A 7,462-nucleotide genomic window follows, 5' to 3' on the forward strand; every position below is an offset into this window, starting at 1 on the left:
TATATATATATATATATATATATATATATATATATATATATATATATATACACCCACTATATATATATAGTGGGTTTATTTTTGGACATCCCAGGGATAATCCCACTTAAATCCCACTTAATTGTGGTGAATGATTTTAATGTCTTGTTGGATTCAGTTTGCTAATTAATATTTTGTTGAGGATTTTTGCATCTGTGTTCATCATAGATATTGGCCTATAATTCTTTTTTTGTAGTGTCTTTATCTGGTTTGGTATCAGGGTCATGCTGACCTCAAACAATAAGCTTTCCTTCCTCTTCTATTTTTTGGAATAGGTTGAGAACAGGTATTAACTCTTCTTTAAATGTTTGGCACAATTCACCTGTGAAGCCCTCTGATCTGGATTTTTGTTTGTTGGGAACTTTTTGATACTAATTCATTGCTTGTAATCAGTCCATTTCAAATTTTCTGTTTCTTCCTGATTAAGTTTTGGGAAGTTATACGTTCCTTGGAATTTATTCATTTCTTTCAGGTTGTTTAATTTGTTGGTATATAATTTTTCATAATATTTTATTATCGTTTCCATTTCTGTAGTGTTGGTTGTTATTTTTTTCTCTTTCTGATTTTATTTGAGCCCTTTTTTTTTTAATGAGTTTAGCTAATGTTTTATCAATTTTGTTTATCTCCTCCCAGAACCATTTCTTGGTTTCATTGATCTGTTCTGTTATGGGTTTTTTTGTTTCTGTTTCATTTGTTCTGCTATATTATTTACTATTTATTTCCTTTTATTGATTTTGAGTTTGTTTGTTCTTGTTCTAGCTCTTTTATATACAAGAGTAGGATGTTTATTTGAGATTTTTCTGCTTTTTGATGTACGCCTGTATTGCTATAAACTTCCCCCCTAGAACAGCTTTTGGTGCATTTGAAGGATTTGGGACCGTTTTGTTATCATTTACATTTGTGTCCATTTTTTAAACTTCCTCTTTGATTTCTTGATTGACCCATTCATTATTTAGTAGCATGTTATTAAATGTCCATGTATTTGTGTTCTTTCCAGATTTTTTTCTTGTGGTTGATTTTTAGTTTCATAGCATATGGTCAGAAAAACATATATCATATGACTTCGATCTTCTTTAATTTTTTAAGACTTGTTTTGTGGCCCAAGATGTGATCTATTTTGGAGAATGTTCCATGCACACTTGAAAGAAAGTGTATTCTACTCTTCAAACGGAATGTTGTGAATATATCTCTTGTATCTATCTGGTCCAATGTGTCATTCAAAGCCACTGTTTCCCTGTTGATTTCCTATCTGATCTATCCATTGATACAAGTGGAGTATTAAAATCTCCTACTATTAGTGTATTAGTATCAATTACTTCCTTCATTTTTGTTTATAGCTGCTTTATGTATTTGGGTGTTCCCATATTGTTTCCATAAATATTTACAATTGTTACATGTTCTTGTTGGATTGTTCCCTTTTTGACTATGTAGTATCTATCCTTTGTCTCTTGTACAGTCTTTTTTTTTAAGTCTATTTTGTCCAATATAAGTAATGCTACCCCAGCTTTTTTTTTTTAACCTCCATTTGCATGATGACTCTTTTCTATCCCTTCACTTTCAAACTGCATGTGTCTTTAGGAATGAAATGAGTCTCTGGTACGCAACATATAGATGGGTCTTACTTGTTTATCCATTCAGTCACCCTACCTTTGATTGGAGCATTTAGTCCATTTACATTAAAATTAATTATTGATAGGTATATACTTATTGTCATTTTAAAAATTATTTTATGGTTGTTTTTATAGTTCTTTTTTTTTTCTCTTACCCTCTTCTCTCATGGTTAGATGGCTTTCTTTGGTGATATACCTGGATTCCTTTCTCTTTATATTGTGCTAATCTATTACTGGTTTTTGATTTGTGGTTATAATTAGGTTATATATGACATTTTATGCATAGTCTGTGGTCTCTTAAGTTTGAACCCTAGATCTAAAAGCACTAAATTTTTACTTCCCTCCTCTCAATATCTTAAGTATATGATATTATACTTTACATCCTTTTATCTTATGAATCCCTAGGCTGATTATTATAGATATATCTATTTTTGCTGCTTTTGTGCTTTCTGCTTTTCTTACTCCTGCTTATGATCTTTCCTCTCCACTTAAAGAATTCCCTTTAATATTTCTTCTGAGGTTGGTTTAGAGGTGATGAATTTCTTTAATTTTTACTTGTCTAAGGGACTCTTTATCCCTCCTTCTATTCTGAATGATAGCCTTGCTGAATAGAGCATTCTTGGTTGCAGGGGTTTTTTTCTTTCAGCACTTTGAAAATATCATGCCACTCCCTTCTTGCCTGCAAAATCAATTGAAAGTCTTAAGGAGTTTCCTTGTTTGTAAATGCTTTCTTTTCTCTTGCTGCTTTTAAAATTCTCTATCACTGTTTCTTGTTACTCTAATTATTATTATCTTGTTACTCTTGCTGTGGATCTCCTTAGGTTGGTTTTATTGGGAGCTCTCAGTGCCTCCTGGATCTAGAGGTCTTTTTCCTTCCTCCAATTAGGAAAGTTTTCAGCTATTATTTCTTCAAATAAATTTTCTGCCCCCTTTTCTCTCTCTTCCCTTTCTGGAATCCTTGTGATGCAAATATTATTATGCTTGATTGTGTTACTGAGTTCCCTTAATCTATTCTAATTTTTCAATTTTTTCTTTTCTCTCCTGTTAAGTTTGATTGCTTTCCATCATTCTGTCTTGTAGGTCACTGATCCATTCTTCTGTTTCCTCTATTATACTATTTTGTGCTCACTTTGCCAGCACACATACCTCTAATCTACTATTAATTTTCTCTAGTGTATTTTTACTCTCAGTAATTTCTCCAGTCCACTGAGTATCTTTATGATCATTACTTTAAATTCCCTAACATTCCCTAACAGGCATTTTGCTTATCTCCATTTCATTTGGCTCTCTTTCTGTGACTTTGTCCTGTTCTTTCCTTTGGGGCCCATTCCTCTGATTCTCATCTTATCTAACTCTGTTTCTGTTTCTATGTGTTAGAAATATCAACTACATCTTCTGCTCTTGAAAGTAGTGGCCTTCTGAAGAAGAGATCCTTTAGTTCACCAGAACCCGACACTTCAGGGGTCTCTCCCATACATGTTGCATGTCCTTACTATTATGGCTGAACTGCATTTCCCTTTAGTCCAGTAATTCATCAGTAATGGCTCTCTTTGCCTCCTGTGGGCAAGGTTTTATTTCTGTGTTGTTAATGGATCAGTATGGGGTTGCCTTGGGCTTAAGTTGGGTCAAACCCGCATCTGCCAGAGTTGCAGTCACACCGAACTGTAAGGCACTCTCCCTGAGTTGTCTCCTGAGAAGCTTTCATTGATGGTCAGTGCACAGCACTTTTCTCAGAAATGCAAAGAACATAACTCATACTGTCCAGTTATGCCTCAAAATGGAAGAAGTTAGAGGAATGATGGTGCCTGCTGTGATAAACTTACAACAACTTTCAGTTGCTATGCTTTTTTTTTATATTATTCCCCAGGCTTATTCATCTGCTTCAACTATGTCCCTGGAACATTTCTATTAAATGCTTAAATATAATATAACATGACAAAACTTGGGAATTTTGAAATATTTTTTATTTTGGAATCATTTTAAATTAATAGAAAAGTGACATAAACAGTAGCAAGAGTTCCTATATATGCCTCACTTCGTTTCTCCATTAATATTCTACCTTACCATGATGCATTTGTCAGAGCAAAGAATATTGCATTAGGACATTACTACTAACTAAACTCTATCCCTTATTGGATTTCTCCAGTTTTTCCATTAAAGTCCTTTTTCTGGTCTAGGAGTCAATGCAGAATACCATATTGCATTTGGTTGTCATATCTCCCCAGTCTCTTCTGGTCTATGACAGTTTCCTAATTTTTTTTTTATTTTTCATGACCTCGAGAGTATTAAGGAGTACTGGTCAAGTATATTGTAGAATGTTCCCAATCTGGATTTGTCTGATATTATATCTGATATTATGTCTGATATTATATATCACAGACTGTAGATCTCTGTTTTGGAGCAAAATCTGTTCTTCTCATCACAACATATCTGGGAGCACATGGTAACTGCATTACATCTCTGTTGATGAAGTTCTAAGAAACCATTGCCCACAATTTCTATGGTTGTTTATATTCTGTCTATCCTAATGTTTCCTTTGTAGTTACAACCCCAGTGTTCCAAAAGAGAGAGTGATGAAGCTGACAAAGATGGTGCTGGTGTTGGTGGCAGTCTTTATCCTGAGTGCTGCCCCCTACCATGTGATACAACTGGTGAATTTACAGATGGAGCAGCCCACACTGGCCTTCCATGTAGGCTATTATCTCTCCATCTGTTTCAGCTATGCCAGCAGCAGCATTAATCCTTTCCTCTACATCATGCTGAGTGGAAATTTCCGGAAACGCCTGCCTCAAGTGCAAAGAAGAGTGACTGAGAGGGAAATCAACAATATAGAAAATACCTTGAAATCAAGCTTTTAGGAAAGTATATGGATCACCAAAAGTCTAGATAGACTTGCCTATGTTATTGGTATTATTAGAAAGGGCAGGTGAAGCAGCGTGCTTGTGTCCATCCTTCCTGTGCCCTTGTGACTCTTGGGACCATGGAATGGACAAGTAACCATTCAAATGCAATGATTTTAATATGCTAACTTTACTAAAATGTAAATATTTGTCTGCATTGAAAGTGAGGAATGGGATAGTCTAAGATACCCGAACTCCATGGTTGTGGATGTTATTTCAGTGTATTATAAACTAGTCACTGATAAAAAGTCATCCCATGACTATTAACTGAAAACTCACAAAGAAATCTGACCTTGCCATCCATACTTTGCTCACTGCAACAGTGCTCTTGAGGTTCCTAGGAGGGGAACATTGTACAATGAGGTCTGAAATTTGGCCACTTTTTATCTACAAAATTTCATATGGTCCCATCTAATGTCTTTGATAATCAATTCCACTTGTTAGCGTAACAGTCACCATGTATTGAAAATATGCAATATGTAAGATCACATGTAACAAACCCATAAGGTATGTATTACCTCAATTTACTTAGCCTCAGAAAGGTTAAGTGATAGATTGATGCAACGCAGTACAAAGAGATGGGCTAAAATTCGGGTCTTCCTGTTTCTGTCCTTTGAAAGCACCATCTTGGCAACTTATAACTATCATTCTGGAAAGTCAATAATTTGGGGGGTTTTGCTTTCTTATGTAGCCCCATAAGGAAATAACTAATGTCTGTAAGAAGTTAGTCAATGGTTTAAGCATATTTTGCATTTAGCTTTGTTCTCATGCTTATGAATTACAGAAACCAGCATCTGCATATTAATGATAGTACTCTTCAGGATGTTAAGCAGGTACTTGATACATTCTCTTTAGATACAATATATGTTTGTTCAAGGGTACAAAAGTAATACCCCTAAATTTGTAGATATTCACTACATCTATCTCTTCCTCTTTGGGCTTATATAAAACATGCGCTTTGTATAGAAAGAAAAAAAAAAAAAAGACTTTTATAGCCTGTATTCTCAACAAAGGTTAAACACTGTTATTTTGTTTGTGGATGAAATCTATAAACCCACCTCCTTCATCTAAATCATAAAATCACTTGCTCCGTGGATGTCTTAAACTGATTTTTAATCTACCCTTTATAGAAAAGAGTCACAGAGACCACCTTTTTTTAACAACGTAATGTCAAGTTTTACATCTCAATTATCAAGACACATGACTTTTGACGCAAAGTACTTGGTTCTAGATCTCCTAAAGACCATTTTGAAACAAGGTAATATGTAAACACATATCTGGGTTAAAGGTCATGTAAACAACATGAGACTGATGTAGGTCAGTTCTCTAACTGAACTCTACAGAGCTACACCCAGAGCCTAGGTGCTCCTTTACAAGGTCAGAAGAAGCTGGGTCACAGCTACAATAAAGCCCTTCCTTCTCACTTCCCTAAGGTGCATAGTCGGGGTTCAGTGAGTAACCCTGATATCTGAAGACCCACCACCACGGGTCATACACAGATATTGTCATCTGGTAATTGAAAAATAGCTGAAGACTTTACCTCCATTGTCTTTTTTAATACAGACAATATTATGAATTTAAAGATTTAAATGACTTTAAACCAACAGACATTTTTCTAATAGCATTTCCAACAGGCCTCAAAAATTCCAGTATATAAATTGGTTAGTGATTTAATTTATATGTATTAAGACTTGTAAAGAACTTTAACATTTAATTAAAGTAAAAAATAAAAAGGGTGACTATTAAACTCATTTCTGTGCCTCTATACAGTTTTTCTATACATAAATGTATACACACACACACATGGACAGATGCAAATTTGCTGAGGTGGTTTCATAGAGATCCTCTGTTTCGTATTTTCGCCCATGATATGTGTACATGTTTACTTTCAAGACAAGTTAATGATCAGTTTCCCATATCTAATTAATACTTGGGAATTGGTCATTACTTACAATCAGAACTATATGCTTATTCAATTTAAGGTACCTCATTTAAATTTTGACCAATTAATATGAATTAATGAATAATGCTTGTATAATTATTTACTTCTGGCTTGTAGCTTGTATTTGTAAGGCTTTCTTATATAAAGGATTTCATATTTCCTTAATAGAGCTTCTCCTGAGCGAAGCATAAAGAGTTCAGAATTAGTAAAATGTGTCCTAAATATGGCTAATAGTCGAACAGCACTATCACATTGGATTCTCAGAAATTGAGGCACTTGTATTATACCTGAAGTCTTAGAAATTACTGCTTTTCATGGGTTACGGTATCACAGAAGTCATGGAATCTTGGACTTGAAAGATAGTTTAGAGATTATCAGATGCTACAGATGAGAAAAATAACACCCAGAAAGATCATTATTTTTACACATTCAGAGACTCTTCTCTAGTAACAAACTATAGAAATGATCCCTGAAAGTATAGTTTTAAGATAGAGTTATTTTTAACACAGTCTAGTGTGTGTCGAGAGAGCCACTCTTAATGGGCAGATAAAAATTAGTCCGGAGTTCTTTCCAGCAAACTTTCCTTCCTTTGGGGACAGTGAGAAACAATTAATAAGAAAATTAAAGATGATACTTAATGACTATAACAAATTCCTGAGAGTTCAGTGAGTAAATCAAGATTGTGTAAGTATGTATTAAAAGCTACAGAATTGGGAAAAAAAAAAAAAAACCTGATTCATCATAATTTGCTTGGGCTTCTATTCAAGATGGCAGAGATGAATTTTCCATTGATTTCCCAGAGTCTATACAATGAGCCCAAAGCAAAATATAGAAAGTAACAATATTTTCTTTTACCATCCCCAGTTTTTTCATTGACACTTTTCAATACCAAAAATTTAGTTCGTTCTACACGTAGCCTCCTCCTTGCTTATTGCTTAGGAATAGCCCAGAGCTATGACTCCTTTATGACT

At 34.3% G+C, this 7,462-nt stretch overlaps 1 pseudogene; it reads right to left on the bottom strand.

Annotated features, from left to right (window-relative positions):
• Positions 1 to 6,893: 6,893 nt before the first annotated feature.
• On the bottom strand, positions 6,894 to 6,976 carry LOC132008081 (small nucleolar RNA U3; annotated as a pseudogene).
• Between the last annotated feature and the right edge of the window lie 486 nt (positions 6,977 to 7,462).

This window comes from Mustela nigripes, unplaced genomic scaffold, assembly GCF_022355385.1.
Source record: "Mustela nigripes isolate SB6536 unplaced genomic scaffold, MUSNIG.SB6536 HiC_scaffold_39, whole genome shotgun sequence".
In the NCBI taxonomy this organism is placed as follows: domain Eukaryota; kingdom Metazoa; phylum Chordata; class Mammalia; order Carnivora; family Mustelidae; genus Mustela; species Mustela nigripes.